General features: G+C 41.4%; 1 protein-coding gene and 1 long non-coding RNA gene across 2 annotated transcripts in view; one reads left to right on the plus strand and one right to left on the minus strand.

The window, feature by feature from the left end:
- LOC119773849 (nuclear receptor subfamily 6 group A member 1-A) overlaps nucleotides 1–18,424 on the minus strand; it is a 153,994-nt gene that overhangs the window by 93,218 nt on the left and 42,352 nt on the right. The gene's annotated exons all lie outside the window — the stretch shown is intronic.
- LOC119773852 lies at nucleotides 1,624–17,459 on the plus strand. Its single transcript, XR_005279463.1, has 2 exons — nucleotides 1,624–2,121; nucleotides 16,165–17,459. It is a non-coding gene; the product is annotated as an uncharacterized LOC119773852 (long non-coding RNA).

Raw genomic sequence — 18,424 nt, forward strand, 5'->3', positions numbered from 1 at the left:
CAAACAGCGCCGCAGAGGCCAGCTTGTTTTGTTTTTATGACCGAAATTGCGGAAAACAACTCGTGAAGTTTGACCTGCTGGAAGAGCGAGGTGCGCGAGAACGCTGAGACACTTTTTCTACCTGGATCTCCGCTCTTTTTGGCCCTCATGTCCCTCCGTCGTCGGACTAAACTCGTCCCCACTTCCTCGCCGCCTCGGCCGTATCTAGACCCACAATGTGTAGCACAGACCACGCTTTAATAATGAGCATAATTTAAAAATGTCTGTGTCAAGCTTGCTGCAACACACTGCTGTAAGAGTATAACCAGGAAGCGAGGTAGGAGGGCAAAATAGGTTTAGCGCCACCGCACCACGGGAGGGAGAATTACGTCCAGGAGCAAATGGATAAAAATAGGACTGAGGAAAAAAAAACATGTATCGATTATCTTGCGGACGTATCGATGCATCGGATCGTCGGCTTTTGGATCGATGCATCGATACAAAACGATAATTATTTACACCCCTATTTACAACATTTTAAAAGTTTGCTCAAAATTTGCATGACAATTGGATGGAAACACAGAACTAGCCACAATTTATTGAAGAGATCAGAACAACACGAGAAGGGTTGTGGATAGTAAACTAAGTACACCAATGTCTATGTCATTTGGTGAAAATCCAAAATGACATAAGCACCAAAACCTCCTACTGCCATGCATGGTGGTTCAGGGCTGCGTGGAGCAGGTGACTCCAGGGCACCTTGCAGTAACAATAAAGTCTATATACTACTAGAACTGTCCAAGAGCTAAAGGGTAAATGGCAACTACATTATGGACCAGAATAAAAAATATATTGTGTGAAGTGAAAGATGAATATGATTGGTTATTGCTACGAAACACTAAGCCCACGGTTATTTATACTTGTAGACGTATTGTTGGAAAAAAAAGGATCTATGCGTTTCTGCGGAAGAAAGGGATCATCAAAGCTCATTATAATACTAAGCATCATGACCTCATTTTTGATTTTTATTAAGCCTTTAATATTATGTGCCAGAAAAGCCATTAACAATTAAATATCTTATGATCCTTTACTTCAGAAGGACAGGAGATAATTGCTCAACCCAACCAAAAATGTTCAGGCTTGTTTTTTGTTTTGTTTTTCTAGACTCTGGTAGATTCATTACATTAAGACCAATTGGTTTTCATCATTTTTATTGAAGAGCTAGTGTTCCGGCTGCTTCCTAATTTAATCTACCTGTTTGCAGGTGAGAAGAAAATGGGGTCATTTTCTCTCCCAGTTATCATATAACAGAATACACCTGCAGTGCATATACATAAGCCTTTGATCAGCCCATCCATAACGGTTAACGCTCTTCTAAAGATGATAAGCTGTCAGGATTGTTAAGCAAATCTGGCCCCCACCTTCCAACAGCACCCCTCTAACTCCACCCAACTAGGCAACCATTCAGAGGAGAAGCTTTTTGCTTTCAATGGTCTGAGCTCAGACCAATCACAGGATGCCCCAATTCCCCCCTCGCGCCACAGTTTCCCAGGCTTCTAACCAATCACAGCAGCCCTGGACCCACACATGACTATGTGTGCGGCTGTCAGTCAACTGCCTCATATATAGTGCATGCAAGAAAATGTGGGCCAGTTCAATAACTTGAGCTGTAGCCAGACTTTTGTGAGTAAAAGTGTGCGTCTATACGTGGGTGGGAGGTAGTGCATGTGGGAATGCATCTGCTTGTTTATTTATGTAGATGTACATAAGGAATGACAATAAGGGGGGGAGGGAAAGACAGAGAGAAAAATAGAGGTTTGGAAGGCAGTTGTATTTGCAAACTACTGGCTGACTTCCCACTAGAGCCATGAGAGATCAGACTGAGAGCCTGCATTTCAGAAGTGTGTGTGTGTGCAACAGAGTGTGTGTGTTCGCCCATCTGAGAGGAGAAACGCAGAGACAGAGAGAGAGAGAGAGGGAAAGGGGAGGGAGGAAGGGAGAGGAACCCGTTCAACCCATTTCAGCGGCAACTTTTCAGCAGGTCGTACATGAGGTCTCCCTCTGAATATGGACACTTTTCGCTCGTCTTCTCTGCCGTCCCACTGCCAGTTTCCAGACACTGAACTTTTTGCCACTCTTTAGGTATGTATCTGTACTGCTTTTATTCAAGGCTTATTTCTCTGTTCCATGCCAGAAAATGTAGCCCAGATATCACTTCTTAATTTTTTACAGCAGCATTTCTACATAAAAGAAACCTATTCACTGTCTTAGTGAATATAAAAAAGCTTCATTGATCTCTGCCAATGTTAACTAATGAAGAGAAATTCATCTCTATTTGCCGCAGGAATGTTTTTACTTATCCTACTGTGAGTGAAAGAGTGTGTGTGTGTGTGTGTGTGTGTGTGTGTGTGTGTGTGTGTGTGTGTGTGTGTGTGTGTGTGTGTGTGTGTGTGTGTGTGTGTGTGTTGTAACGAGAGTTTATGTTCAGTATGTGTAAGAACTCAAACATGGGACACTTAAAAAAGGTTATATGTGTGAAAAGACAGTGAAACTGTGAAGTGTTGGATTTTGAGTCTGTTCATTGTCCACTCCGTGGGAATGCAGGCTGCGGTAGCCGGTAGCGACGTGTGACTGGAGAGGAACTGAGCCAGACAGTAGACAAAAGCAAGCAGGGCCGACCAGACGGGGCAGGTCAGCCATTAGAGGCTGCAGCGGAGGGACAGGTCAGCCAGCTTCTGCCCCGCTCTGTGAGCAGAGGGCGGGGGGGTGAGGGGTTGGGCGTCATCCTTTAACACTGTGGCACAAGGTTGGAGCTGCCACTGGAATTCTGGGGGTGACCACGTTTCGCTTCATGAGAACTCCCAGCATGCTCGGAAGCCCCGCTCCCTCCACCCCTCTGGCAACATGGTTAAATCTGATGAGTTTCTTCATTATCAATGATGTCAGCAACAGTTTTACCCAGCAGTTTTTAAATAAGTAAACGAAGAACAAAAGTGTTCTTTAAAACATACAGAACTCACTTGTAGGAGTTTGGGTACGCAGAAGAAAGAGAACCAAAGAAAGCCTCATCGTAGGAGGAGGTTAAATAAAGACCGTGACAAAAGAGGAAGAATAGGAGAAACAGACATTTTCACAGAGCTTGTCATTTTCTATTCCCCTTTTTCTCTGGTTTCCCCCACTGGCTTATGTGGTGGTCAATAGGTCTGGAATATTCTCTGAGACAGGAAATGCTGGGAAATGCCAATGTCTTCTTTGAGAGGTTTGGACAAAAGCTGAACGTAAACTCCTAAAATTTAGAGGGAGAAAAACAGCTAAGCGCAAAAAGGAATAACAACCAACAAAAACCCATCACAGATGTTCACAAAGGATGCTGCTGCCGCCGAGTGTAAAAACAATACACACCAAACTAATCTACTATAATAACTTTGGCGGATATTTTTATTCTATAATTAGTCATGAGTAAACAGCAGATTTCCAGAAGCCATGGATTTAGTTACATGAAGTCAGAAACTGGAGTAAAAAAAAAAAAAAAAAAAAAAAAGCATGTTGCACTTCTAACGCTTTCATGTTGAATCCCTCTGAAATGCCAGTACATGTAGAGTCTTGTTACTCTGAAATATTTCAAGCCCTCACCACCGACCGGCCCTGGATTCTTTCTGAAGTCATGCACTCCTGGGCTCCAGTCTGCAGAGCCTTTGGGACCACAACAGTTCACAGACAGCTGAGGACGTATTGAGTGTTTTGTCTTTAAATGTTGGATAAAAACACTGTGTTCTCAAGGAGCGATTGCTTATTGAAAGAAAGCAGGTATTCAAAGTCCGTTGCTGACAGACTGATAATGTTTGGACTTTATGGAGGTAACTGAGGGTCTCTATGTTATTTTGTCTCCGACATGCCTGTGCAGCGTTTTAAGGGCCAACGTGGATTTGAGAAATCCACTATCACTATCTGATCAGCTGTTAAGTTCAGAAAAGGAACTCTGAGACCCCGACACAAGCAGAAGTTAATGCAGGCCCAGAATGCCCAGAATTAAGGCTTGCTTGAACTTTGCTCCTCGATTTGGAAGAGACGTGTAAGCCCCTCTGCACCCCCCTCGCTATCCTCACAGTGGATACCTGGATTTGAATAGAAACCAGACAGAGATGCCTCCCTGGCCTACCCAACTGCCGTCCATCTCCCCTCCTCCTCCCCGGTCGTCACTCTAACGCAGGACAATGAGGATTTGTTGGTGCGCAGTCGTGGCCCTTCTGATACAAAGCATAGAGCCTCCTGGTCCCTGGCCCCAGAGTGGAGCAGACCTATAAGCACAGGCGTGCGGGACACCAGCAGGAGGGGCCCATAGTAGGGGCTAGGGTGGCTGTGTGTGTGTGTATACAGGGTAGTTTTGAGGGGTGGGATTAGCAAACTAGAGCCCCGAGTTGGGGGATGGGGTCCTGAAACGAACAGGAAATTACAGCCTTTGATCAGGGAGAAGCAGATTCTGGGAAGGCGGAACTTCTGAGCTCCTCTTACACTTAAACAAAAAAGTGGAGAAAAACACAACAACAGCCTGATCTGTCACTTCCTCTGGGCTTCCTTTTGATTATAAAATCAGTACCCAGGTGATAAGCAAACACAAAAGTTCACTGCTGCTTGCTGCCCCCTCCCCAGCCTTTCCCATCTTTCCACCCCTCCAACGCCAGCCCTCTGACCATTTCATGGGAATCCTATTAAGTTCCGTGTCCATCTGACCCCCCCCCACACACACACACACACAAAAAAAAGGGAGAAAAAATCATAGCTCAGTGTCTGCATCGCACTGCGGATACAGAGAAGTCTGAAATTATTTTTAGCCGTTCTCATAAATATGTCAGAACCCACAAAGGCGTGGATAACGGTGGAAAAACAGTTGTCACATCAAAGAGCGACCATAATGAAGTGAAGGGTAACATTTGAATTCGTTGCACATTAAGCAAACTGAATTTAGCTCGGGTCTGCCCGGAACGTCTGTGGGGCCTCGACAAGGCGTTCTGCACAAACAGAAGGACATCCAGAACCGATGAATCCAAACCGATCCACTTCCACCACACAGAGATTCCTGGGAGCTCCTCGTGCGTGTCTGTGCTTGAGAGTGCGATGGGCGATGGTAATGTGTGTTCAGTGAATATCAGGGTCGATTATAGAGCCCCGTCTGGTCGGACTGCAGGAGATTAGACAGGCAGAGCAGATACAGGCCGCGGGCTGGTCGTCTGGCGTTCTGACCCACATTGCTCTGATGTGCACGTCACTTCCCATTATTGTGACGATTGGTTGCCGCATCAGCTGAGTATGCTGTGATCTGCTTGCCCTCCCCCCTGGGCAAGGCCTCTCACTCCGTCCTGTACCCCTCTGATGGTCCAAGCACCAACCCACAAGGAGCATTGATGAGTCACAGTGCTGCACTGCCATTCCGCTTCTTGGAAGAACGCAAACAAAATGTTGGCCTTGGTACTGATATAAAAAATTTATAAAATTTTGAACTGAAAAAGCTTCCTGGAAGGGAAGCAACATGTCCAGTGGATTGTTTTTTAACTATTTGAAACCAAAAAACCCAAATGTGTGTGATACGGATGGCTTATTGGGATTATTTAACAACCTTCCTCTTCAGCAACCTTTTAAATACTCAAAGTTCTCTCTAGACAGATGAATGGGTGTTCAGAATTAAGGCGTTTTCAATTGCAAACAAATCCTGAACTCAATCTCCCAATATGATATTTCAACAAGCGCATGGGGCTTAAAATACATACCCTCAGCCAGCCCACCTGCCGCATGCGTGCCTATACAGCTTGCTTAGGTGGAAGGAAGAAGAAACTGGCAGCGAAGTGCAGCTGGCTGACAGAAAGAAATCTATCCTTTTCCGGGCTGCCCGAAAAATAATTGGCAGCTTCGGAGTGAAAAGCGGGCTCAGCAGCAGATAAGAGCTGCATGGAAAGCTCCGTAATCAGCAAGGATTAGCAAATGATAATTCACTGGTTCACTTGAGTGTGTGCTGTCACAGCTGGGAGAGCCTAGAGAGAGGTAAGAAGGAGATATGAGAAAGAAAACATGAGAGAGAGAGGGACTGAAGAGCAGGGAAGATTTGGGTGCCTTTTTTTTTTTGCTGTAATTCAAGAGCAAAACATGATAATACCATCCGGCAGGTCAGCAGCAGAGGAAGGCTGAGGGGGGTGGCGGCTTGGTGGAGGTGGAAGTACGAGAAATTAAAAGCTGTGCCAACATTTCAGCTAATACAATCTTCTGCCTGTCAGATTACCTTCTTTAATCCAGAAAGGTTTTACGCCTCTTAGAAATGTGAAAGAAGACATGAATTCAGCAGAGATTTTCCTCAGCTGGTGTGTGTGTGTGTGTAACGGTGGGGGGAAGGCATGAGAAGGAAGGGAGGGGTTGATTCTGAAGAGAAACTCTCTAAAGCACTATCCTCAACAACTATGCTGCACAGAGGATCAGCAGATCCAAGCCGCTGCGCTGTTAAACTTTGGGACATAATGTATCGATACAGTTTATGCATCCGATCAGCAGAGTAGAAACTATCAAAGAGGTCTCAGTTTCCTGTGCAGAGCAAAGCACGGGAAACGGCAATTCCAATTCCTGAGGGCCAGTATCGTGCATCTTTTAGATGTGCCTTTGGTTCAGCACACCTGAATAAAGTAATTAGATGATTGAGAAGACTCTGGAGGAACTGACTGCTAACTGAGGAGGTAAGTCAGCCATTTGTTCCAGGTGTGTTGGACCAAGTCTGGATCTAATAGTTGCAGGATACTGGAATTGCCCACCCATGTTCTAAAGGATCAGTTATGCTTGATGCATGAAATCTACACTAAAAGGAGACGTGCAGAGAGGTTTACGGCACAGACTGCAAGTTTACAACACAACAAAATAATGCGGTTCCCAACATTTTCAAAGCCTCTTCTCATCTCCCAGGAGTGACAATATTCATTACAGTTTACTCATTAAGATTTTCCACAATCTGTTGATCGTAATTATGGGCCAAATCACAAGATATATATAGCTGTTAATATTTGTGAACCCTCGCTAGTAGGAGCCGTCAATCGGTTACCATGTCTTTCACAGCGGAGCTATCGGGCAGTTACAGATTTCTTTAGGTTGGCGGAGCGGAAAATCAGGCCGTGCAGAGGTGTGTGCAAGCTAAAGTTAGGCCATTTGGCCACGGGACCTCTTGGATGCATCACGCAAAAACCAGGCTTTAGAACTAGAATGTGGCTTCATGGGATTGAAAAGGCTCTATTGCAACGTAGTTCGAGAAAAACATTTTGTGTAGTCTGGCTACAAAAACAATTCAGTTCAAGTCAATTGAATTTATACAGTGCCAACACAGGTCATTTCAAGATGCTTTACAGAGAAAATTCAATCAAATAATCTGATGGGTTAAGTTTCATATCTAAGGGATCACAGCCAATTGCAGCGAGTCATTAACTTTGAAGGATCCTCCTGAATGAGGAAATGACAATAATAGACATTTTGGCGCTGACTCTGCAGCACTCCCAGCAGGATTCCAACAAACTAGACCTATCAGCGCAAATGACAAGGTACCGTTTGAAAAGTCTATCGTATTCTGGCCATTTGTTTGAGTCAGGGGATATTAGTGGACTTCTGACAGATAGGTAAAATCAGGAAGCAACTACTAGAAGCTTCTAACTAATGTAGGGAGCCTGTTCTGTCTTACACACCACAGCCCCTTCCTTTTTTTTTGGGCAGTCTACAAAAGGTCTGTAGTACAGAATAAAAGTTAACCAGTATCCAGGTCAGTCTCTATTTCTCACCCTACTAAATAAACTGATAATAGAAACATTCAATCCAAATGAGTGCTTGTGATGTTGGCCCCACCGGCTCTCTTTCTCTTGACGGCTGAACAGATCGGTGAGATGGGGAAAGTCTGATCATGGCCTACAAAACACTGGGTAAAATGGGAAACTGATAGTAACGCGCATCAGCATTCTCATCAGATCATTGCGTGTTTAGATGGTTTAAGCCAAGACAAAAAGCATCATGTACCAAGTAGCTGCCACATAGGCTTATTGCATGTTTCTGATCTATAAAGATTTCTCAATTAGAAATGAAACGAGCTATGATTTGTTTTAACGCAATTTACAAGCTAATTGGTGTGAACTTTGTGGCAGGGAGTTTGACCCGGGATGAAGACTGCTGCAGAGAAAATAATAGCATCAGCCGGCCCCAGAGAAACGTCACGCTTAAATCCTGGGAGACAACCACAAAGGGCCTTCTCACAATGCTTTGATGGGGATCCTTTATACTGGCAAAAAAAGAGCCAGGGTTACATATTTATCAGTCTGAGCACTCTAAAATGAGCCAACAAAGCTTTGGAGAAAAGAATAGTAAAATATACCTTGCAGTGCGCTCACACATGCCAAGGGAGGGGATAAGTCAACCAGCGTCAGAGAGATGTCAGGTGATCAATGAAGTCAAGGTTGGGTTCAACGGAGCAGAGCAGAGAGGGGAAAAGATGAGAGAAACTAGAGCCGGCACAAAGACATGTCACTCATAGCTGGATGGTACTGGTATAAGGAGTAGGAGAGTGGAGAGAGCCTGAAAATACCAATGAAAGACATTTAATCGGAAGAGCCAGGGTTGACTTTAAGACAGGCGCTGGGAGCAGAGACGGGGATAGCCTGGTCACAGAACGAGCCTGCAAATGAGCCTGTAGTCAATGGTAAGAGAAGGAAGGATGTAAAGAGCAGTTTAATCCTGGATATTAAAGGTTTAGACTGAAAAAAATAATCAGGTAATATGATCTATTCAGAACTCGACGAGTAGAAAAGGTTGAGTTTTACCTGGTTTCATTTAGCAAAAAGTCTTCTTTAAGGAACCTTTGGCTATCAGATTATTAATCAATCGTTCAAAAAATAATCGACAGATTAATTGATTTGCAAAGTAATGGTTGGTTGCTGCCCTAGTTAAACATCTTATCCCTGTGAAGAAAAAAAACAAATATCTTTGAAGTAACATTTTTATCAACATATCTAGTTTCTGCCGCAGGCTGCTGCCGTCCAGCACTGGTATGAAAAAGCTAAACAGTCTATCCTCCATTTGAAGGCTGACAGAAAAAGCAGTAGTGTGATGATAAGTGACCCAGCTGAACCACTTAATCTCATTATTAACTTCTTAATGCGAGCAGATATTAAAACTGCCCGATGCGGCTCAAAGCCTGTTTTAAGAATGACACAGCAATTAAGGCCTGTTTGCTAAATCTCATTGAGCTTTAGTGTGAAGAGGGTGGCCCATGGCATGAGTGGTTTTAGAGATGTGATCTGAGTGCATTCTTCCATTAAGGGATGCCTCACCGCACCAGCATACAGTACAATAATGATTGTAAGGATGGTGAAACCATGTGAGAGCAGGGGCTGGCAGTGGCCCAGCTGGAGTGCTTCTGAGCAGGCATACGAGTTGCTGCGAGTGTCGGATGGACTACAGACACACTTGATAACATGGTATTTGTGTCATCAGTGGGAATGAGAGGACATTGAGTAAGTTCGGGAACTGAAAGTGTGCCTTTCCCCTCACCTACTGTCAGACTGCATAATACAAAGTGAAAGAAAAAAGAAAAAGTCCTGATGCATTACAGTAATTAGTTTGAGTAAATCCTCTGGATGGGTTCATCGATCAAACATTATGCAGTGCAGGCACTGAAATCATTTCAGCAAAGATATGGCTTTCAATTGATGGTTTTATTTTTGTCAACTTCCGTTTCTTGTTTATTGGTTGGTAAACAACTTTCAGGTACATTACCGCCACCGACTGGTAAGGAGCTTAGCAGCTTAGTTTGTGTTTGTTTGTAATTTTTAAATAATTTTTTTAACTCCCAAACTTGTATTCTCGCATATGAAACATCTGAACATGTAAGAATGAGTAGACAAGGTATAAATACAAATCTTAAACTTATTTTGTCCTTTTCATAGTATATGGAGACTATGATGGGGTTCGATGCACATTTGTGGCAGCATTTAACCAAACAGTTAAACTAGAGGAAACTACAACACAATGCACAATTGCTCTTATACAACAGGGAATAAGGTGGTAATGAGTACCAACATATATCAAGGTTGTAGAAGTGCAGTAGGGAGCTTGAAGAAAACCGCAAATTAAGTCTAAGAATTTGGACAAGGAGAGCTTACAAGTACAGTAGCTCCCCCATCAGTCTGTGTTGCACTACAGCCCTCCCTTAACAGCTGCGCCTGCAGGGGACACACCTCGGCTAGTAGGCAGGGCCACCAATGCCTGTGGATAAGGAGCCAGGACATTCCCTGGTAGGAACAAAACCTCAATCATATGCTTCAAGTTGACCCCCAGCTGCAGCACATTGCATACCATCGTACAAGCTTAAGATTTCCAATGTCCTGGGGAGGGGTGTGAGCAGTGCAATGCTAAGACATTCCCACTGGCTCTGACTGATTGCTTCTGCCCTAAAGCTGTATATTTTTGCAGATGCCAGAAATGTTTTTACTAGCCTGGCCCACCAAACTAATACGACGAACACATGGCGTATCAGTCTGGCAACGAGCAGTTATAGCTCAGTTTTAAATATGGGACTAACAGAGTCTGCGTCATCAGGTTAGAACCAATCAGATAACTATGGTTATGACCCAAAAACTCCAACCGCCGCACTTTGTTTCTGTAATTTCGTAGTCCGTGAAACATGTCAAGCCGAGAATAGCCAAAACGTCCCTTTTAAAAAGAAATGGCACTAAAACTGTCTGTTGAGGTCTTGATTTTGCATAAAACTTAAGACATCAGAAAGGGAATCGCTAAAACATTTCTCCATTGCAGTCACCATCTTGCTGTTATGCTAGCAAAATTGTATTAAGGCACTGAGACTGAAGCATCATAAAGTACATCCCTCTTGCTGTGATTGGTCTAGCCAGATCTGGCTGGACTAAATTAGGCTCTGTGTAATTCAGTCTGGCTGTGCCAGCTGAGGTTTTTACTAAAGTTACCTATTGCAAGTTTAAAAGCTACAGTTTTAAAGTGATATATCTTATCCATCATTAACTTCAAGCATAGAAAAGCGCCAAAGTGACTAGTCCTCTTTGGCTGTGTAGACCTGTTTAGTCAGAGAAGAATCTCATGGTTTAATAATAGCCGTTTCTCAATTCACAAGAACATGAGTACGGACTCATGTCCACGAGAAGAATGCAGGAAACTCTGAACTCGGGGAGAATGCTGCATAAATATGGGTCAATTGGAACAGAAGTGTACTTGTGACGTCATCACACGCTCGGCTTGTCCGCAGCTGCATTTCACCTCCTGTTAATAATCTCTAGATAATAATAAATCTGTACTTTTTTCATTTATTGGGGGAATACAAATGAACACAGATAAACACAAATTAAATGAAAGTTTTGCCAAATAAAACAAAAAACTCGCCATCAGAGCCAGCGGTCCTTCACACACGTCTATGCCGAGGGAGGGCTGCTACAGACGGGCTATGGTTAGCACTGGCTGCTAAATTGCGCATTAAATCTGTAAATGGGCCATCTAAGTATAATGTTCTCGCCTCAAATGATCTTAAAAGGTACTTTTATTGAACAATTGCAGCAGAAAAGAGAACTTTTCGCTTTATACTCTGAGCTCTGTGAGCGCTCCATTGAAAGCTGCTGCTGCCGCAGTGCATGATGGGACAGCTGTCAATCTCAAGAACAGACAAGTCTGCTCCGATGCATACTCTGTAAATAGGGAGGGGCGAGAACAACATCCGAAGACTTCTCCGTTCTTGGTCTCCTGTTCTTAGATGATGACGTTTCACGAATACACGAGCAAATGAGAACGCAAAAGTACACATTTTGAAAAACGACCAATATTTCATTTAGCCACTTAAATTCCCTTTTTAACTATAAAGAAGCAAAGAAAACTACTTGTATAGTTTACAATGTCCCCAAAAGTATTACTAAATCTAGAATGTTTTGATTTTATTAGGGTCAAAAATAAATATATCCATAATATCAGATGCAATTTCACTGTATATCAATATGAATGCAATTTTTTAATTACTGTGTAATATGACAAAATATATGTTCTCAAGCAAAACATGGGCTGATTCTGGCCCAACCTAAAACTTCTGTTTCTTGGCTGTAGGCTGAAAATGAATTCCAACACATACTTCTTCATATATTGGTTAGAATTATAGCCTTTTACACTTTTACAAGGATCAATCCAACCAAAGGAAGCCTCATAGCAAGTACATCTGTGTTGTACTTGCTAGCTTCAGGCAGCACAGAGCAGCCAAATATGCAAGGCAATACGATGGAGAGTACACAGTGTGCTTCTCATTGTCCAACCCCTGGAATGTGCTGACGACGCCGGGTTCATGCTGGTTCAGTCCCACTGTTGCTGCTGCTACCGCTCGCCTCAGGCACAGTCAGACTCTCATGCTGGCCCAACTATTTTTTTTTGCACATTACACGTATTTTAAGTTTGTCAGTTATGCAAAGTTTCTGGCAGTGCTCGTGTACATCTCAAACGATTGTTTGCACCCTACCATGCATTTCCCACAACTTTTCCCTAAAGCCCAGTTATCGAGAGGAATAGCGGAAGTCAAGTCAGCCCAGTCAAGTTTGAGAAAAGAAAAAAAAAGGAGAGGGAGCAATTTGAGAATGAAAAACAGCCTGTCTGTGCCTGGCAAACAGCCAAGAGCTACGAATGTCAAGGAGGAAACCCACTGAAGCTGAAACCGGGAAAAAAAAGAAAACAATTACGAAACTATTTTTACCGTGTCTGTTTGGAACAGGATACAAGGAAACTGGGATCTCCTCATCGAGGTAGAAAAATATCATGAAAAGTAGGGCAATTTTTGTAATTTTGCCAAGAGTCAAATTCCATAGTAGTTTTTTGTTGTTTTTAACACCAAAATTTCAGTTTTATTTGGATTTTTCTCTGCGCTGACCACAAGCAACCAATATGTGCTACACATAGGACACAATCTGTTCATAGGATATATTGGTTTTAGATAAGGTCTAATTACAAAAGAAATTTAACAGATTTAACAGAACTGCGTGTTGGTTTAAACATCAGTCCTTGAACACAAAAACTCTATTTATTGCATCAGTTTCAATGGTATCTAATAAAATGCTTATACTACCGAACATTTATTAGAATAATAATAATAATAATACGCACTAAATGAAAGTGTTACTGGTCAACAAGCAAGTTAATTTTTTCATGGCCTTAAAGGATCAATAAGTAAGAAATTTACTGTAGAATTAATCAAAATTATTTCTATTTATCACCCACAATGAAAGTTTAATTCCTTTACAACCAGAACTTTCCATCAACAGCATTTTAGTCAAGTTCTTTCATCTTTAATACCTAGAAGTACAGAGCAGAACTACTTCTCATATTTCCTGATTTTCCAACTTGCATGACACCGTCCAATAGGGATGGTGTTGTTCCGATTAGAGAAACCAGCTGATACCAAACAAATGTGTTTATGTGTTCACCTTTTCTTTAAGAGAATTCAACATGGATGTTTTGAGAGTTAAAAAAAATGGATTTTTGTTAAACTGGGACTTGTATATCAATTATTGTGTCCAATCCATGTGCAAGAAGAGAAAGCAGCATCAGCTTTAAAAATCATCCCCACCAAAACATGGCAGCGAAAAATCAGGGATCAGATAGACTAATGTCAAAATATTCAGCATCCGCATGAGCAATTAAAAAAACCGCATCCTTCATACTCTGGTTCCATTTTTGTTTTTAAGCAAGAGGTGTCATTTCTACTTCCCGTTCCTTTAAATGTTCTCTTGACCAGAGCCTGCCATTGCAGACTAAATGTGTCAAAGGGTGTGTTTGATTTTAAAGACTGCATCCTCCAAAGACCCGGTCTACCTGGACTGGATCCTTTGAGGTCCGGAAGAGTTTTGGCCGCAAATTCCAACAGGTCTTACCTTACGCTCTGTTGCATAGCAACTGTGACAGTCGACACACAAAGCAGGAAAAGAATGAATAGCTAAAAACTTCTCACAACGGTTTCTGTTTAAATTATAGGTAAATTATAGGTAAACTCATTTGGACAGGGACAGGTAAAAATCTTTCGATAAACCAAACATTAACTGCTACATATCTGACTCAGTTACCGTTTAAAACAACTATTTTCATTAATTTCAGACTAAACTATTCACATACTTGTGTTAGAAGAAACTGCACTTCCAATTTTCAACACTGTTTGGCGCCAAGTACCTTTGTCCTCTGATCACGGAGGAGACGGCTTGCTTGAACTCGCAATGAATCATGGGATATCCAAGCTACGTAAGATACAGCAGACCCGTCCTTCAAAACGGGCAAAAAGAAGAATGCATTTGTCATCTTTAAATCCAACCAGGCCTCGATGCCGCACTATGACGTAATCGGCCTACAAATCTGGCCTTCGGAGGATGCAGCCCCTGAATTTGAATTCAGCCTTGTCGCTACCCGATCCGTACCGGTAGCACGATCCGTACCATCAGCTCATTTGCGCCTGCGCGAACAGAATAACTTCCGGGTCGCCAAAAAATAATGTAATTACGGTACTGAAAAAACTTTATTTATATCCTTAAATAATTAAAGAGTACTAAACTACATCGTAAAGACAATATTGAAGACTTTTCTGGAAGAAATGGATGCTTTTTAAATTCAATCCATTGTATTGCTTGACGCCATTTTTCTGGAATAAAAATCCAAATTTTCGGGAAATGTTCCCTTATCAATGAAAAACTGCAGGTCACGAAAGGTAGCAAATGAATCCATTGTGGGATCAGTACTGCTGGAGTGCATAGTTAAGTACAGAGTAAATCAAATATTTAAACAAATGTAAATATATACGCTGTGTGACGTATATTTGCGCATGCTCAGAGCAGTCAAAGTAACTATCACAAGGCGATTGAACTTTATGTATTTCAGTTTTTTTATTTTTAGAAAATGCAATATTGATGAAAATACAAAGATATACAAAAAGAAACCCATGCCTCTAAAAAATACAAAAGAATAAAAAAGTAAGAAAAAGGAAATATTGCCACCGGAAGTTATTCTGTTGGCGCACGCGCAAATGAGCTGATGGTACGGATCGTGCTTCCGGTACGGATCGGGTAATGACAAGCCTACTCCAGCTCATTCATTCGAGAATCTCTTTTCCCTTCTGTGTAGCAACAAAGCCACTTAAAGCACATTACTGCCACCTAAAGGGCTGGAGTGAGAATAAATGCGTTTTACTCCCGTTTAGTTAATAGGACTAAAAAAACTTCTCTGCTATTTAATAACTACGATTTTTAAAATTGTGATTATATTCCCATGTGACAAAGTGTCCAGGCTAATGTGAATCAATTATTTTTACCAAATAGTTTAGCAATTGTCCATTAATTCTTTGGCTTTTGTTACTTATGGCTTTGCAATAAAGAAACACTTTAGCATGAATTCTTTTGGCTATTTTGTTTGCCTTTGTTTGCATGGTGCATCCATTAGAACATTGATCCATAATTCATGGGACACAGGAAAGTGATGAATGTTGCAGTTCTATACAGTGAGCGGTATTAATAATGCCTCCTCCATGGTCAGTGAAGTGTGTCAAAGTGGGAGAGAGTGAATTGTGCCCCTCATCTTAAAGTGATCATTTATTATGTAGAAAGGAGAATAGCACAGGGGTTTTCTCAAAGTATGTCGAGTACAGGAAACTGGTTGCAAAGATTTTTTTCCCCCCTCTTCTTGCACTTTTTACCTAAATCCGCCAGAACTGAAGCGCACAACATGACATTGAACTGCATCGTGTTCTTGACGCCTTCGAAAACAGGTTTCAATATCAGAGGAAGCAAGCAAATGAGTTGCGGTGTTCCAAATCCTTGTTTCAGTGTTGAAGGGAGCAGGCAGAACAGAGACAGAAAAGCAGACAGACAGACAGAGAGTGCATTAATAAAACATGACTGGATGATTTTCCAACCTCAAAGAGGCAGAAGACAGGAAGCCGCATTCCCAGAGCAGTAGCTGAGGTTCAGAGCAGGGTAAAGGGAACAGTAATCTCTAACTAGCTCAACGCTGCTGCTCACTTGTTTAAGCTTTGGGGCACAGCAGAGTCCTCTGATCACACGTGTACCAATTCGTTTCCTTCCATGTGCCTGTCTTGGTCTTATTTCCTTCTAATTATTCCCCTTCTGTTTCTTTGTGCTGCAGGGTGAAGCAACCTGAATTTTCTCTGCAGTTTTTGCAGGAGGTGATGACGGCATTTCAAATGTCTGCTGGACTGTGTGAAGCAAATCAAACCTTTTTACCATCACCTCCTCTTGCGATGAACAAGGCTGGCAGCACATCCTGGCAAGGAACCATTTCACACGTGCCAAAGCTGCAGCTCCAAAGTGCACAGGAAGACAAAGAGTGGCAATCAAACATGTGGAGCACATTTATCTGTCTTCATCTCCTTTTTTTCCTCATTTAAAGCACAAATAATCTGATAGCTGTCGGGGAACTACAAGACAAGTTAGAGCAGGTTTGTAGAAATCAGAATATGATTTAATCAGACCTGCACACATTTACAAATATGTATTCTGAAAATAGTTTCCAAAGACCGGCAGGAGATTCTGTGGTTTGCACTCGTGACGATGTACAGCAGCAACAAAAAGGTTAAGACAACTGAAAACTAACTTACATGAATCATATTTTCTATGTTTTTAATTTCTAATGAACATTAAGAGCTGCTTATCAAACAAAGCTACTATAGGTCCCACAGGGAACATTCAACGCTGTCGGTGAGTTTGTGCTAAGAGGAAACCATCGACCGTTGACTGTACCTTGAGAGACACCTCAGTACAGCTGATGCCTTAAAAACCATCACAGCTCAAAGAACCAGAGACGCTCAACATTTAAGGCTGCAATAAACATTCATTGCTGTCGGTGGGTTTGCACAAAAATAACTCACTGATCAATGAATGCAGACTGCGGTTCAAATACCCCCGTTGATGATGCATCTCCAGAGGATAAAGTGGGAAACAAAACAAATCCAGTTTCAAGAGCATATAGGCTTTATAGGCAGACATATCAGAGGAGGACTGAATCAGTAGCGGCAGAGCTCAGCTGTTTAGTTTAATCACACAGGCCTAAACATCAGAGTAGAGAAGCAGCTGTGAACACAATGTTCTGTAAAGATTGTTAAGTGGAGCATGAGTGGAAAGTTTCTGTGTAAAGAATCAGCTTTCAGTCATTTCATGTTATCTAGTCAAACATCATGTATTTTATTATTAATTTCCTTTTTTGTTAAATTCATAATTTCATACATGAATTTCAAAGTAAACTTGAGATTAAAAGGTCTTATCTAAATGGGAAACATGCATTTGGAGGAAGAAATGGATTGAAATCTATATGTGCCTGCAGAAGCAAATAAAATTAATGTTCGTACATTTGTTTTCTTTTTAGATGAACAAATATGTTAACATAATTAATATGATTTTATAATAAAATCTTTATCAAAGCAATAAATGTCTTGTTTGGGTTTCTATTAATATATATACCTCAATACAGAAGACAGGGAGTCACAGTCTGCAATCTCAACTGTGGAGGGGTTAGAAAACTGTATGGGAATCTTAGAGATTGGGCAATATAATTCCAAAGATACGGTTATGTATAGGGCTGCAACTAACGATTATTTTAAAAATCGATGAATTGGCCAATTATTTTTTCGATTAATCGATGAATCGGACAAAAAATATGTTTTATATTAACCTCTTTATTCCAAAATAAACATTTTAGACAGAACAAACAAGCACACGAGTACAGGTTGCTCATTAACTGTACTGGTGCAACATGAAAAATAAATGTTTGTGTTAAAACTACACAAACTTACATGAGAAATGTAGCTGTACATCCACAAAATATAGGGTACTTTGTTTCATAAAGTGCAAAAAAAGACAGGCATTTTTGTTTTTAAAAGCCCCTAAGGGGTTCAAACAATAGGTCCCCCATTTCAACAAATTAGTTGTTTTTTTTACTAGAAGAATTCTGCCTTTTAAGACAGGAAAGTATAGCAGTTAAAGTTGCTAATTGAGAAAATACTTAACCATAGAGATAAAAATAGCCCTGTGATTCAAATTATAAATTGTATTTGGAATAAAAATGAGAGAACTAGGGGTGCTAAAAAACACATCCTCCAAAGACAGATATTTACATGGGAATGTGGCATATAATTAATTGACATATTACTGATCTTGCTGGATTTTATTCTGCTTTACTTCCATAAATTGCAGGATCTTCTTTACTTTATCTTTGCCAGAAGATTTAAACTTTAAAATCCTTGCCCTCATAATTTGCAAGTTAATTTATTTATAAAGAAAATATAAACGCTGCTTAAGCTAATTCAAATGAAATTAAAAGTAAAATAAGTAGCCAACCTTATCACTGTCGTAACCTATTAACAAGGTAAGGAAAGCATCAGATGAGCTAC

Source organism: Cyprinodon tularosa, unplaced genomic scaffold (assembly GCF_016077235.1).
Source record: "Cyprinodon tularosa strain WSP-4 unplaced genomic scaffold, ASM1607723v1 ctg789, whole genome shotgun sequence".
Taxonomy (NCBI): Eukaryota; Metazoa; Chordata; class Actinopteri; order Cyprinodontiformes; family Cyprinodontidae; genus Cyprinodon; species Cyprinodon tularosa.